Genomic DNA, 16,466 nt, shown 5'->3' on the forward strand with positions numbered 1-16,466 from the left:
AGGGCCATTGGCAAGAATAGAGCCTTGATGTCGTCGTCTCCTCCAGCTAATTCAATAGATTGGGAGTAAACCCTTAGCCATTGTCTTGGTTCGACTTTGCCATCATACTTGGAATGATTTGCTAGTTTAAACTTGTGCGGTAGCTTTAAAGTTTGTAGTCTTCCTGCGAAACAAGGGAATCTGTCGTATGGTTCCGTTCTTCCATAATCTAGCGATCTTGCCCTTCTGTAATAAGACCTATCTTCTTTTAACTCAGACTCTCCGTAGTCATCTTCTTTGTCAAATCTTCTTGATATTTCTTGGTAGCATTGGCTCAATTCTGGTTTGTCTCTTTCTTGTTGCTTTGAGTAGTGTTCCTTCCTTCCATTGATATCAGCACTTTCTACTGGTCCTATCCTTTGAAAATTCGATTTTTTGGGTGGCAGCTCCCTTTGTGGCTCCTGTGGAATTTCTTCACCGGGTTGTTTTTCTGATCCCCCGACTTCTTTCTTCTGGTCTTCCTTTGCTTTCCCGTTATTCGTGAGGGTATACAACTCCTTTGTTAATTCTTCAATTCTTTCCTTTTTTATATTTTTATGGCTTCTTTTTCCGCCTTCTTTCTGTTGTATTCCGTTAGCTCCGCTTTGTATTTATTCCAGACTTGCTTCCTTTGTTTAGCCCGGTTCCTCCTTCTAGCTTTCAATTTGTTCTTCTTTATCCTTGCTAGTCTTTGCTCATCATTTTCGTTGCTGTCGCTTTTCTCATCTGGCGAGATGTTGCCTTCTGATTCGTCTGAAGATTTTATATCTGGTATCAGTGGTGGTTCCAAAGGTTGTTCTAACTGCTCTGCCATGTATATAGTATACCTCTTCTGAGCTCTTCTTGTATGGTATTCCATCCTTCGTTTGGTTGAGCTGTCTGTAGCTTCTGAACTAGATCCGAGTTCTTTTCCCTCTTGATAAGGTAGTTCTTCAACGCATGTGCCAGTCTGGACTTTGCTTGAGGTGAAAGAACCTAGCCAATGCACCACACAATCTTGTGGGGTCACTATCATGATCATCCCTTCTTGTGCTCCCTCCAGGAGTATTCTTCTTGCTGAGTTCATCTTGTTTTGGGTAAAGTGTTGATAGACTGATGCCGCGTTGCGCAGTCCGTAAGTTCCCAAGTTCTTCTTTGAGTTGTATGGGTCGTATCCCTTCGTGATCGTTGTTGTGTCTCTGAGTCCAATTAGGCTTGGCTCTTGTGCCATGAAGATTGTCTTGGAATTAGGTTGTATCTCCTTTTCAGAGTCGGTTTCGTATCCGCTTTCTTCCTTATTCTGAGTTGTATCCGAAGTTGAGAGTTTCGTCATCTTCTTGGTGAGTTTGTATTGAACTTCGTCATCGAATTCTTTTTCTTCTTGGAGATGGGTATGAAGCGCCGTCGCCGTTAGCCTTGCAGATCCAGGATCCGAAGACAAAGGTTGTTCCCGCCGAAAAGGTCATCTTGAGGTTGAGGTCCACCAAACTCTCGAGAAAAAATTCATCGAAAGCCCCTACCTGGCGCGCCAGCTATCGATGTTTTACCACCGATAGCCTGCCACGGGGGTACTCGGGACAGTTGTTCGAGCCTCGGTGAATAGCAGAATTCGGCGGTTACGCAAAGAGACTCACGATTTATACTGGTTCAGGCCCTTGACTTGGTCGAGTAATAACCTTACGTCCAGTTTTGGCGTTAGCCTATTTGCGTTGTATTGCTTTAAGTATCGGGTATGCGTTCTCCTCTTACAATGGGTACCCTCACCAGCCCTTTATAGCCCAGGCGCTGAGAGGCGTTGTTTGTGTCCTATTCGGATACAAGGTCAGAGTCCTAAGCTACGCTTCGGGCGCCTTTCCTTGTATAGTTTGAGTTGGAGTTTTGATTTTGCACGTTGCTTTGCTCCGCGTTCTTCTTAGCGATTGGGCTGTAGGCCTTGTTACCAAGGCCTACTTCCCTGCAGTATGGTCTATGGGGGGCCCGTAGGGTTCCCCATCGACAGACATTGAGGTCATTACAGCCTCTCCTGATGGCATGGCAGAACTATGTGCTAAGGGAGGCAGTGGCTTCAGGTTTGTGGTCAGTTTACTTGGCAGAACATGTTCTTGTAGGGTTTGGCAGGGCTCATGAATCCCATGCAAGCATGCAATATCCTACATTACATCTATTCCTGGTGAAAAGCTTGAAGACCATGTGGATGAATACTTCTCTGTCAACACTTTCAGAGCTGCATATGAGGGTTCCATCCCATGTATTCCTGACAAGAGCATGTGGCTCAAAGCTACTCATAGCTTTTTCATGCACCCTCCCTGTCTTAGGTCCACAGGAAGAGGTAGAAGGAAGAATAGGATGAAATCATCACTTGAGGGAGGTAGTAGCAATAGGAAGGCAAAGAAATATGAGTGCCCCATCTGCCATGAGTTAGGGCATCACTGGTACACATGTAAGAATGGGAACCCTAAAGATATAGCTGCAATGGAGGCTAAAAGGTAAACTATGTTTCATGTTCTTACTTTGCATATATACACTTATCTCTTTTGCTTAATTCACTAATCCAACTTATCTTTTGTAGGGGTCTACCAAAGAAAAAGTTGAAGAAAGTTGCAACATGTAACATAGAGATGAGCATTGTGGTTGCTAATCCATCCCAGATGGTTTTCCCACAAAATGAAGCAGTGGCCAATGCTACCCACAAGAAAAGGAAGAGGATATCATCTTCTACTACTTCTGGTGGTAAGAAGAACAAGGGGGCAACAACCACTACTACTACTTCAACCTCTGGTGGCAAGCAGAACAAGGGGGCAACTGCCACTACTACTACTTCAACCTCATGCCCAAACAGTGTGTCTAATAGGTATGTTTTCTTTGCCAGGGATCTTCAATTGTTCACACCACTTCTCACATGACAACTAATGCACACTTTTTTGCCACAAGGTCTGGAACTGGTTCTAATGATCCAGTTCCACTCCAAGCTGTGCACCTGGCCCCTTTCCATGAAGAGTCCATTTCAATGGAGACCCAGCCACTAGAGACTGTGTTGCCCTAGCCTTCACCAAGGAGGAGGGTAGGGTTGAAGAAGAAGCTCGCACCACAGAAGCTCTAAGTTGCAACCAGCCCATCCAGCCCTGCTTCAAATACTAGAAGCAAGAAGAAGCTCCAGCTGCAGTGAAAGGTGCCATGATTGTTCTTTTGGTGATGTAATGAATGTTACTTTGGTCTGTGATTGTGGAAAACACCTACCATGTGATGGCATCACTATTCTTTTGGTCTGTCATGAATGTTCCTTTGCTATGTGATGCCATGATAGTACTTAGCTGTAGATGAAAACCAGCAATTTAGTTGCTATGTGATGACAATTGGAGACATGTTGGTGCTATCATGTGATGAACAACAGTTATGTGATGAAACACAGTAAGGTAGCTCCGTCTTATGTGATGAACCAGTTATGTGATGAGGCAGTTATGTGATGAATGTTGCTTTACTATTATATTGTTGTCATATATTGTTTCATTCTGGACAATTGAACATAATCATTTATCATTCATCATTGAACATTCATTCATGCATCCATCCATTCATCATGACTACTCACACACAGCCACCTACTTCTTGAAAATAGCATACAAAGCAAGAAACATGCAAACATAGACCATCTTTTCAATCCACCTAAGCTGCTGCAGCACCCTATTGTGAGCATTGTCCACTTGTGCATTGCCTACAACTCCAGTAGCCTGGGAACCTTCCTGGATTATAGCCAGAGGAGATGCAGTAGGGAAAGCACCAAGTGCTGCCACTACCTGTAGGGGAACTACATGTATTGGAGCAGGGGCTGTAGGTGTCTGCACTTCTATGTCCCCCATTTCATCCTCCCACTGATAATACTGACAACCTCCAATTTGAAAGCCAAAGCATCAACACATTGTGAGCAAACAACATCAAAACTAGGCAAACAAAAGAAGTAAGCGGAGAAGGAAACACAAACTGCATAATAGGGGCACTTGTGAAAGGCACGGTTGCGGTTCTTCGTGGTCATCGAGATGAACCGATTGGCAAGCACATGACAGTTGGGGCAAAGCACCCGCTTTACCCTACCACCATAGCTGCTAGAAGCTTGGGACATGGCTGAGGCAGGCGAGAGGTGAAGGAGATACAACTTAAGTTGGAGGAGTGACAAGGAATAGGGCCGAGGACCTATATATAGGAGAAGGCCAGGGGCTCAGTTGGCGCCAACACCCCTGCCTTTGGCGCCAACAGCTGACCTTTTGGCGCCTAAAATGCTGCTGGCCTAGGAATGGTACAGAAGAAAACAAACTTATTCACAGAGCCTCTTAAACCTAAGGGCATCGAAGTCATTTGGCTGCGCCGTTACCCACCATTAGGACCAAAACCGAACGGAATAGCATGTAAGACAAAAGAGATAAGTGTCATGGCACCAGTGTCCGTTCCAACTTTTTAGTGACATAGAGGAAGGGACCATCTTTTATAATGGCACACAGGGAAAAGGCTCAAGTATATTCGTTGGCTTCCTCCAACAATAGTGTTGCCTAGGGAAATATATTCGTTGGCTTCCTCCAACAGTTTTTAAAATCCTGGTCCTATACAAGACAATTTTGCAGGAATCACTATTTTAATATCATTTAACCACATGGTTTGAAAGGGAATGAGGTGGAATTTAGTTTAAGTTCTACCTCAATCTCTCCCAAACCACGTGGATTGATGTGTGTAAGGAAAATGGACTCTAGGCCCATTTACTTTGGATTTTGGTATTTGATGATCAACACAACCAAATTGGACTAATGAATTTGCAAGTGATTGTTTTGTAGTTCAATAGGGTGCAAGACGTGACTTGGACGAAGGCGACGTGATGATCCGATGATCAACACCATAAGCAAGACCTTAGGAGCACAAGAGAAGACCGAATATATCAAGCAAAGTCCAAGCATGAAGAGGTTAGGGAAAAAGTTAACAAATCTTGCGTCAATTTTTGGGAACTGCTAGTCGATCCAATTCTTGCCAATGTTGTGGTCAAATTAAGAAGAAGCTGTGTTATGTAGTACAAAGCTGATAGATTTATCAATCTTAATTTATGCGTGTTTGGCAAGCAGATGAAACTCCAGATGAATCGTAGAGCCACTGTGTAGTACGAGTTCTAACATGGTCAAACGGGCTTTGCCAATTGATCCTTGCTTCTTGTAGAGGTTCATACATAATTGATGGTAATCACTCAAAGCATTGTTACAGATAAACCATTGTATCATCACCACAAAGATACAAAGGTCTCATTGGAGAAGTATTTAGATGAGCAGATGTGGCGAGCAGGTCTTTAGATGAGCAGAAAGCAGTTCAAGTTGCTACATATCTCATTGGAAAAGCCTTTATTTTTTTGGAACTTCTCTAAACCATTCATGAGTTGTGTGTGCTATTACATATGCTGATATGCAGTTCCCGCAGGGATAGTCTATATTTAAATCTCAGTTAATGGTACGCTGTTTTATTTTGTTATAATCATAGGTGCCTGTTGCTGCTTTAATTTTTGAGGTCCAAAGAAGCTTGTAAGCAGGAACTCAAGGTATGCAATTTCTCTCCAGTTTGTTAATACAAATGTGCCATGCTAACTGCTCTGTACCTGGCATATTCACTACTCCGTCCTGTGAGGATGTTTCCCCCCTTGACAACACATGATAAACATGAAATATTATCTGTCTCCCTATCATGTAGGCAGAGTTTTTTTTTTTTGTTGTTGTGTGTGTGTGTGTGTGGAAAAGAGGATAAAACTCAGTTATAAGAAAGCAAGGTTGTTTACAGACTGGGGATACCAGTTTCCAACCAAAGCAAAAACTAGACAACTCAGTTTACATTCTGACAAAAAATTGAAGCAACTAACAAGGGAATCAGATTTCAACTACATCTGATAGCATCACTGCAGTAGGCTTAAATTGATTCATCCATTGCGAGATCAACTCCTTCATGCGTAGCCAGAGGATTATAAATGTTTTGATAATTGTAGTTTGTCTCAGGAAGCTTATACAGTTAACATAGATATCTACAGTGTCATAAATATGATATTGCATAAGGAATAATTGACTTCCTGATGTAGATATTAGATGTTGCCCTATGTTTTACTGTGACCTCCTGATGTAGATATTTCGCAACTTGTACTGTCATTGTACCCCAACTACGCTATAACTGTACAAAATATGTTGATGCCCACAGCCGACTCTCCTCCAAAGCAAAACCCAATGCACCAACCAGGCTGGGAGTAGCTCCATCAAAAACACATCTATTGCAGCGATTCCACAAGATCCAAGCTCCTAGGATTACAAGAGAGTTGAACCCCTTCCTTGTTAACCCAGCAGCAGCAGCATTGCTTGAATTTTCCCACCACAAATCAAAAGAAGAATATGTAACCTGTGGACAGAATTGATGGATCCCAAAGTGTTGGAGCAGAAAGAACCAAAATTGCCAAGCGAAGACACAAGACACCAGCAAATGATTAATGGTTTCCTCCTCTTGATTTGCCTATCCGACAAGTCTACAGCCGCCAGGAATCGGGACTGCTCCGAGGAATTTTACACACAGACAAGTGCTGTGCAACCCAAAAGCATATGCGATTCCCCCCCTTCGCCACCACAAACTCAATTGGATTGACACACGGAATTTTAGGCATGAACAGATGCTGTGCAACCCTAGCCATGGCCAGGAACACCTCCCTTGTGAGCTGCTGGATTTTCCCTATAAATATCTTGGAGTGCCTCTTTTCTTGAAAAAGTTATCAAAAAAATCAGATTCAACTCCCTGTAGGGGCCAAGGCCCCTCCAGTTTTATCAACAACAACAACAAAGCCTTTTTAGTCCCAAGCAAGTTGGGGTAGGCTAGAGTTGAAACCCAGCATGAGCCCCTCCAGTTTTATAAAAAAATAAAATAAAATCAGATTCAACCTTTTATTGATCGGATTGCTAATCGGCTACCTGGTTGGAAGGCTGATCTTTTGACTAAGGAGGGCAGGCGAATTTTAGTACAGCATGTGCTCACTTCCATGCTGATGGGCTGTTGATAAACCTCCTTGGGCTGTTAAAGCAATTGACAAAATCAGAAGAGGTTTCTTATGGAGAGGTAGAAAGGATGTAAAAGGTGGCCATTGCTTGGTGGCTTGGCCCAAAGTTTGTCTCCCTAAAGAGCTTGGAGGTCTTGGCATTTCCAATATCCAAAATGTCTGTTGGGCGCTTAGGATGAGATGGCTGTGGCTACAAAAGAGTGATCCTGGTCGTCCATGGGGAACGTTTCAGCTTCAGATTCATAAAAATGTTAAGGCTTTCTTCTCAATGGCAGTATGGAAATGGTGCTCGCACCCTCTTCTGGTCTGATAAGTGGATCCATGGTCAGAGGGTGGCTGATATTGCACCTCAAGTGATAGCTATAGTACCCAAAAGACATATCAACAGGACAGTTCTTGAGGCCCTCACGAATCATTCTTTGGTATCAGACTTGCAGGGGGCTCTAACTGTTGGAGTCATTAATGAATATCTGGGTTTGTGGGATGTCATCTCAACAGTAGTCTTGCAGCCGGATGTGGAAGATTCTTTCATCTGGCGTTTCTCTAGTGATGGCATCTATTCAGCAAAATCTGCTTATTGCAGCACTCTTTCAGGGGAAAGTTGCCTTCCATCCTTGGGAGAGGATTTGGAAATCTTGGGCACCTGGAAAGTGCCATTTCTTCATGTGGTTGGTTGCTAGAAACAGATGTTGGACTGCTGATCGACTTGCAAGACGTGGCCTTCAGCATCCTACTACTTGCCCCCATTGTGATCAGGATGAGGAAAACATCAACCACCTGTTGGCTGCTGCTGTCATGCGGGCTCGAGAATTCTGGTTCTCCCTCCTGCGAAGGGTTGGTCTACAGCACCTCTGTCCACAAATGGAAGATAATTCTTTTGATGACTGGTGGGATAGAATCTCTAGTGGGGCGCTTGATCTTATTCAAAGGGCCTCAATTCCCTTGTTTTTTTAGGATCGCAATAGGTGTGTTTTTTATGGGGTTTCCCCTAGTGTGGCCTGAGCTGTGTTGCTAGCTGTACAGGAATTACATTTTTGGGGTTTGGCCAGAGCACAAGGTGTTAACTTTATTTTGGCCCTTGTGCGGGAGGAAGGTTGACTGGCCTTGTGTATTTTTTGTGGTCATGTTCGGTCTATTGCTGAAAACGGTGTGTCTGTTGTTTTTGATATCTAGGTTTTTTTTTGTTTTTTGGTGTGGCTTTATGTGGTTCTTTTGTAAGGGATCTTTCCCTGTGTTTTGTTCTTTTCTTAATATAATGATACGCAACTCTCCTGCGTGTTCGAGGAAAAAAACGGCCATGCTGATTGAGCTGTCAAATATCGGATAGAACAGAAAGAAAAAGAAAAAAAAAAGGAAAGGGTGCTAGAAGAGTGGTAGGGATTCTACCCGGGTGACCCGGAATCTCCAAGCTCCTGATGAACACCGTGGATTCAAGGAAGAATAACACCAGGGTGGGATTTTACTTGGGTGTGCCAGAACCACAAACTTAGTTTTTCCGCAACTATGTGGCCTCACACACATTATATTGCGCTTGTGCGGATTTCAAGATTCGCCTAAATCAACTTAGGCATGGCAAGGCTTCACGTGTGGCAGAATTTTTAGGCAATGCCTGAGCAGAGCCAGGGTGCCAGGCACAACCTGCAGTCAATACTCAATACCCTCATCCCTGAGCCTTGTTTCTCTCTCTCTCTCCACCCATTCCACTCCCATCGTCTTCCTCTTCCATTCCGCGAATTTACTTTTCCCTTCACATCATTGATCATATTCATAGGTAAATTAGTTTTTCTAGTCTGTTTCCGATACTTAAACTCTTGGCTATGATGTATAACTTGTTTTTCTACTGAAGTACAAGAGTGTATATTATTGGCTATTTATTTTACACTTTGGACTGAGTTTCAAATACTTGTCACAGCTTGTTCCCTACTTTTTCACATTGATTATCACAAGCAGTGCAATACTTTCTTGTGATCAATTGTTGCCACACCCAACACATTGAAAACTTCCTGCAAGTATAATGCACTAGTTATATTAATCTTTTGCGCACCTATGTAGTTACATGTGTATGCTTTGCAGGCACTTTTACCATATTCTGCTACATTATTTTACAAGGGTTTTTTAGTACTATTTCATGCTCATGCAACTATTATATTTTTCTATGTACTACAATTTTTTTTTGTTATCAAACCGAATGCAACACAGTTACAGCCATTATTCTGTTTATTTTAATGAGAATGTCTCAAATACCCATTTGTTTGTCTTAAAAAAACTGCTGTTGATCTATTACCTCTTTTAGATATAGTATTTAAAGGGTCTATATTTGTTGACTATATTGTGTCTTCTAGATCTATCAAAATCTAGGAACACAAAATAAGATCTGTAAACTAATTTCCAAACAAATGGTAGCACTATAATATATCCCAATGACGGCATTTTGTGTCCATAGCATGGTGCCTCCTCAGCAAGGTACAATGATACAAAGATTCGGTGCATTCTTGGCATGCAATTTGATATCTCCCTCTACATATCTGTGTTGTGTTCCTCAGCAAGGTGCATCATGTTCCTCAGCACTTTGTTTCATTTTTCTGAGTTGAATTGATTGGTTCGTAGTTTAGTAGGTCCCTCATCCAAATTCGTGTTTTTTAGTATTTTCCCGGTGCTACTCATCCATCGCACATACCTAGTACTGATGCCCAGCATCTCATGAACCCTGGGCATAAATAAAATTCATAAGCAATATTATAGCTGTCCAGAGAATTAGACTTCACCTATCCTTTCAATACCATGCTTGACACTGAGCATTATATATTTAATTTATATATTTTTCCTGTGCTTCTCATTTGTGTTTAGATTATATTTTAGCGCGATGCTGTGGTTGTTAACATAATTAAAGCGAGATTTATTTTCCATGTATTCTGTACATGACATTTCTTTGTCTTGACTGGCAGATAATTCATGTTTGTGGCCATATTACAGTGCTGCTCAGTTCAAGGGCAGAGTTTTTTTTTCTTGAACACGCAGGAGAGCTGTGTATCATTATATTAAGAAAAAAAGGGGGAAGAGCCCTTACAAACACCCACACCCACGCACACCAGGTCCTTCAAAACCAACACGTTCAAGGCAAGAGCTTATTAGGTAAGAAAAAGAAATTTATATTTTTTTCAGAGTTTTTATTAATTGGTTTTGTTCATCGGTCGAACTATCTTGCATATCGAAGGAAACTGATTATTTAAGATATTTACAGCCAGTGGCATCTTTAGATCTTTCCAACAGGTTATGATGGAGGCGAATTTAGGTGTTCTTTGTTCTAGCAATGCTATGGCAGTTAGTTTGGGATCTAATACAATATTGGAGGGGATAGCCAGTCGCTTGGTGTTAACTCAGAAGAAACTTCACTGCTGCTGATGCACTAAGGCTTACTGGTGTTGGGAGAAACGAGTTTATTGATACTATGAACAAATGCAGATCAAAGGTAGTGCTGCACATGATCTTAGTTTTTTACTGTCAGATGTTCATGCAGTCTTGTGAACAGACATAAGTTTCAAATAGTTGATCATGTGAGTATCTGGGTAATCTACTTCATCATACTGAAAAGTGCAAACAAATGACTGCATGGCTTACAGATCTGAGATGAAAGGATAACAAGAGAACTTTTCGCAAAGAAAAAGCATGTAGCCCTCCTTGTGGACCTTAAAAAGGATAAGACAGAATCCAAAATGATAAAACTGATTCATTCATGTATGCTCTTGAGTCACAGTTAAACTGTGAGCTATTAGGGCCTATATATGTAGAATGCTAGACCCATGATTAGATATTGCGTGAGCAATCAATCTAGTTGATGTAGAAAGTGATGAATAGTAACTGGATTAGCATGTTATACATGTTCTTAGTAAACCTTTTTGTGTGTGTTTTTTTTTATGTTCTATTAGATATTATCTTTCAGAAAGATACTAGATCTGTTACCGATAATGTTTCATTGTTGAATTCTCCAGAAACTAATGTGGAAGCTGAGCAAATCAATTGCAAAAGAAATGCTGCCTACACAGCCTGTTGACTTCCCAGTTGAGCCTTGGTGGGGGGTTTGTCTTGTTAACTTTACACTGGAAGAGTTCAAGGTCAGATTTGCTATATTTCTCAGTATTATGATACACTAATGTACTTTTAATACATAATATGATGAGAACTGCTCTTAATGAGAAGGAAGCCTGGCTTTTTTTCCCTATGTAAAGCTAATATTTTATTATTATTATGAAGCCTTGAGTGATCTTTCATGAAGTTTTTTTGACAATAGTTTGTGTTATTGGTTTAATGTAGAAACTTTCAGAAGAAGAGACAGTAACAATATAGACAAACAAAATACATAAATAGGAAGCCAATTCATATGTTCTTTTTTATCTGAAGGTTACAAACGGGCTTTATTAAAGAGGGCTAGTGTACTTGGATGTGCCTGTTTACCCAGATGACCGTTTCAAAGATATTATTGAGATGTTTTGAGGGAACAATCAGTCCAGCAGAATTAAGCTAACTGATTGGCATCGTGGCTCTATGTTTTGTGTTCATGCTTTCTCCTTATGTCATGCAAACAAGGATGATGCTCAGCCTTGTAACCTAGTCTGTGGTTATGCAAGAAGACAACATAAATGTTTGTTAGACAAGAGAATAAAACTGGACAGCAGAGCCTTCTATAGCTCTATACCTTATTTGAAAAAAATCATATTTGATGATAGATCAATATGTGATGGGCAGTCGGTTGGGCCTTGGGCTGGGAACGGCAATATGGCCCATCAGTGTTAGAGATATAAGGGTCTCTTGCTTAGCCTCTCTACTTAAGGAGAGGAGATGTATATCCATCTAATCAAGCGAGAAGAAATAGATCTATTATCCCAGCCCCCTTCTCCTATCTCTGCTCCTATTGGGCTGGGATTGGCAATGTGACCCATTAGGCCATTCTTAATGGGAGTTTCATTTGTATTTAATAAGCTGCCACATAGGCATTTTCGATGATGTGGCAACGTTTTTAAGAAAAGAGAGAGAGAATGATTGAGTTTCATGAGGATGAAACTTTTTTGTCACGATTACCAACTATCCATGTAAATGTTTATGAAACCATAGAATGAAACTTTCCATTAAGCCATGTTTCATTTCATTCTATATGACTTGACAACCTTGGAAACAATGCCATGGAACTCCTCACTAAGACTGGCCTTAGTGTTAGGGTTATTTAGAGATAATGGTCTCTTGCTTAGGGGTCAAGTAAGCCTCTCTACATAAGGAGAGGAGATGTATCCATCTAATCAAGCAAGAAGAAATACATCTATTTTCCTAGTCCCCTTCTCCATCCCTGCCCTTGTGGGTCCGGCTGCCGTTTATCAGCTGGCTGATGTCAGGCTGCTTGGGTTAGGGCCATCCAGATCAAATCAACATCCATAACGCAATACCTGAATAATAGGAGGTCTACTTTCAGGCAATGAACTAACTTAACATGGCATAGAGATGTGTTAAATAAAGACTTCCTAAAAGTAACATGATATTTTATTTCCAATACATGCATAAATATTGATATTTATGTGATGGTCTCATTTTATCATCCCTAATTAGCATATAGAAAAAACCCTGATCTTGAGCCTCCTTTGGTAAGAGTTTATAAACTGCTCTTCTAATTTGTTATTCTAGACTGCTATATATCATGCAGATTTGTGTTTGTAAATAAATCTTATATTAAGTTTACGAATATAGAATTTGAAAGAGTTCATCATTACTGTTTTTCAGCTTCTAGGCTTGAAAATTTTGTTTCCAACAAAGATCAATCATATGCAGACCCAACTAAAGAGTAAGTGCTTGCGGTTTTCTGTGTAATGATCTTTCATGTGCTACTCATGCCTATTTTACATGTACCTTTCTGCAGTCACCATAATAGTGACTTTATTTTTTTATTGCCGACGTTGCATCAAGTGCTAATGCTACTGTTGCTGAACTGGCTGCAGCTTTACAAGCTGACCTTATCAGCTCCAGGCACATGCATTATTTGCTTGCCGATTGGGCTGGGCTGTGAATGTCATGGATGCAAACTCTGTTCTTAATGACAAAGGTGCACCTGCGTTTCCTAGTACTATTCTTAGTAGTGATGAAGAAGATTCAGATGCGAGTATCAACTCAGAAAAATCTGGGCAACAATTGATTAGCATGGATTCTGATGGACCCTGGAAAATTTCTGGAACTGCTCATGTGGGCTTTGTTGTTGATGCCAATGTTACGTAATACTTGATGATGGACTCACTATCACCAGGTTAGATATCATAATGCAGAGTAATGGATTTCGCCCCGTATTCTACATGGTCAAAGATGCTTAGTTTTGTTATGCTACTCCCATTTCCGGGGGGAAAATGTCACACTGATTTTACTGTTCAAACTTTGGCTACCAATTTTGCAAGAAATATGCATATAAATGATTGTAGATTAATCTACAATCGTTTATACTACTTTAACGGCCAATCTAAGAATAGTGTTTTTGTTCATGTAATACTTTGAAAGTTACTATTAACCAAACTTTGTAATGTGAAGTCAACAGCGACGTTTAGGGCAAAAAGGATTTTCTGCAACACTGAAATCTAGCAGACACAATTTTCGCTTGAACAGTAGTAACACAAATGGCATTTGCAATATGTAGCCAAAAAGCTTCGATGGATACTGTAATTAGGACCTTTCACCAACATCCTGCAGGGTGAAAATATCATGCTGTCACACTCTCTGAGGCTGGAAAACTGGGTGCTTCTTGCATTGCAGAGCTATGTAGTGATCTGGCTTAGCTTACACTACTACAGAATGGACTTGTTGTCCCGGACGGTAACAGCCTTTAGTCCCGGTTACCGCGCCGGGACAACGATCCCGGGACTAAAGGTGGAACCTTCAGTCCCGGGTCATCGAGCCGGGCCTAAAGAGGGACCTTTAGTCCCGGTTGGTAACACCAACCGGGACTAAAGGCCCTCCAGCCGAGCGAACCTGGCGCATCCTTTAGTCCCGGTTGGTAATACCAACCGGGACTAACGGTTCACCCTTTAGTCCCGGTTGGTAACCCCAACCGGGACTAAAGGTTCCTTTTCTTTTTCTTTTTTTTTTGTTTAATTTGTTTTCAGTTCAGTTACACGTATTTGTTTAATATATAATATGTTTTTATGTACGTATTCTACGCTGCTAATATAAATACACGCATGCGTATAATTACATCTAATTCTCATCTTGAGCATTATTATATTCGAATAAAGTATGAAACTATATATATTATAGATATATATATATGTATATATACAACACTTTCATAATCTTGTTCTCGAAAATAACGATATCAATAAACATTTAATTTACATCATTTATTCCTTAAGATCAAAGTAGAACTCGCCGTTGGGATTTAGCACTTTTTCTAGAAGATATCCTGCTATTGACTCTTGAACTGCTTTCAGATGGTCTTTTTGCATGACCCTTCGTTTCAACCATTCAGTCTTGCATTTGAAATAAAAGGAAAAGTATTAATACACATATATGTATATATATTCATTTAAAAATAAATAAAAATTGATATATACGTACTCTGAGGACATCTTTAGGAGTTCTTCTTATGTGCGCAGTGATAAATTCACAAACGTAGTATCCACACAAGTTATTACCTGGTTCCTGCCGCAAACACCACTGTACGAGAAGAAGATTATTCTCATCATCTCACACGTAAATTGAAGTACGATATAGTAATTAAACACGTGGGGAAGTGTATATAGTACAACTTACTGGTATTTCAACTACATTAAGTGGTGCCTTACAATCCTTACGATGTTGCCGAATAAACTCTTTCCAAACCCTGTGCGACCAATAATGTACGATCGTTAATAAATTATAGCAAAGTCTATTCAATAATAGTTGTGCGCGAGAGATCGAAATTACCCCTGGATAATGTCTATCATATCTTGGTATAGTGCCCGTTCTTTTCTCAACGAGTCAAAGATTAGTAACCGACTTGAGTTTAACTCAATGACAATGAGTATTCAGTGAAAACTGCATTGGTTTATACACACACGTACATGCATATAAGTTGTATTGATATTACATAAAATATGTAGACTACATTATTATTAACACTTACTCAAAGTTGTACGGGAAAAGTATTGTTGTCTTGTCGTGCTGCTTCACGAAGAACATCATGATATTCTCCTGTGCTTCAGATACCCATCGCTCCTTGACAATAATACCGGTTTTGAATACGATATAAGGATCAATGAAGCCAACACTGGTGTCTTGTATTCTTTGGAGCTCTGACATCTGGAATCTGTATATAAATATAAGTTACATGTGAGGATAATTATATACACATACGCATGGAAGTGAGTTTATTAAATAAAAGTAAGAATCACTTACAAACAAAAGGAGCTAATGATTGATTTGTCCAGAGCGTCCATGTGGTATAGTTGATGCAATTCTTCGAAACTAATATGTAAGATGTCATCGCCACGGAAGTAATGATGGTCTCTAAATCTGACAAAGATCCACTGCTCACCCCTGCCACACGCCTGCATGTACCACTTGTTGAGCAAGTACATTTGCGTACCCAATTCATTCAGAGCTGCAGGGTTGTACAGACTTTTGCCATATTTATAAGTCTTCCAGGTATCAACTTCCAGGTTCTGGATTGGAGATTTGCCCGTCAATTGATCCAAGGTTAAACCAGTATCTTGAAAAAAAGCATTAAGGGCTTGAACCGACACTTCTCCAGAGTTGTCTGGTCGATAGACTTCTATGTTGGAACCATATTGATTAGCAACAACAAGATTTTGCATTGGTTGCTTCTGTTGTCCGAGCTGTGGGACATCCTTCCCTGATGCTCTTTTCCTTTTCTTATCTGCATCATGTGACTTCACGAGGGAGCGGTCATAGTCTGATAGTGGCGAAGGCTTACGAAGTTCAATCATCTTTTTCTTGTGAGCATCGACCTTCTGCCTCAGCTCCTCTCGTGGTAGGTAAAAGTACGGCTTCTCCTTAAGCTTCGCTTGACTCTTCTTTTTGGTATCTATAAAAAAATCTTTCACTTTTTTGTCTTCTTCAGCTGCTATTTGCTCATCAGTTTTTTCAGAAAGTATTTCTTGAGAAATAACTCTTTTTCTCGGGGTCTTCTTTGCCGCCGGGACCTTAGACGTCTTTGTAGTGCGTCGCTGTGGAGGGGGTGGGGGCGGTGTTGGAGACCGGCGTGGAGGCGATGTGGCCGGTGTTGGTGGAGACCGGCGTGGAGGCGTTGGAGATCGTTGTGGAGGCGGTGGGGCCGGTGTAGGAGTTGGAGATCGTCGTGGAGGCGATGGGGCCGGTGTAGGAGTTGGCGATCGCCGTGGGGATGAAGTCGTCTCGTCCCTCATAGAATCAAAGCTCCTCCTTGACGTCCGTT

General features: G+C 41.0%; 1 pseudogene; it reads left to right on the top strand.

Annotated features, from left to right (window-relative positions):
* The first annotated feature begins 2,469 nt into the window (after positions 1 to 2,469).
* On the top strand, positions 2,470 to 13,851 carry LOC136510219 (uncharacterized; annotated as a pseudogene).
* Positions 13,852 to 16,466: the final 2,615 nt, after the last annotated feature.

This window comes from Miscanthus floridulus, chromosome 16 (assembly GCF_019320115.1).
Source record: "Miscanthus floridulus cultivar M001 chromosome 16, ASM1932011v1, whole genome shotgun sequence".
In the NCBI taxonomy this organism is placed as follows: domain Eukaryota; kingdom Viridiplantae; phylum Streptophyta; class Magnoliopsida; order Poales; family Poaceae; genus Miscanthus; species Miscanthus floridulus.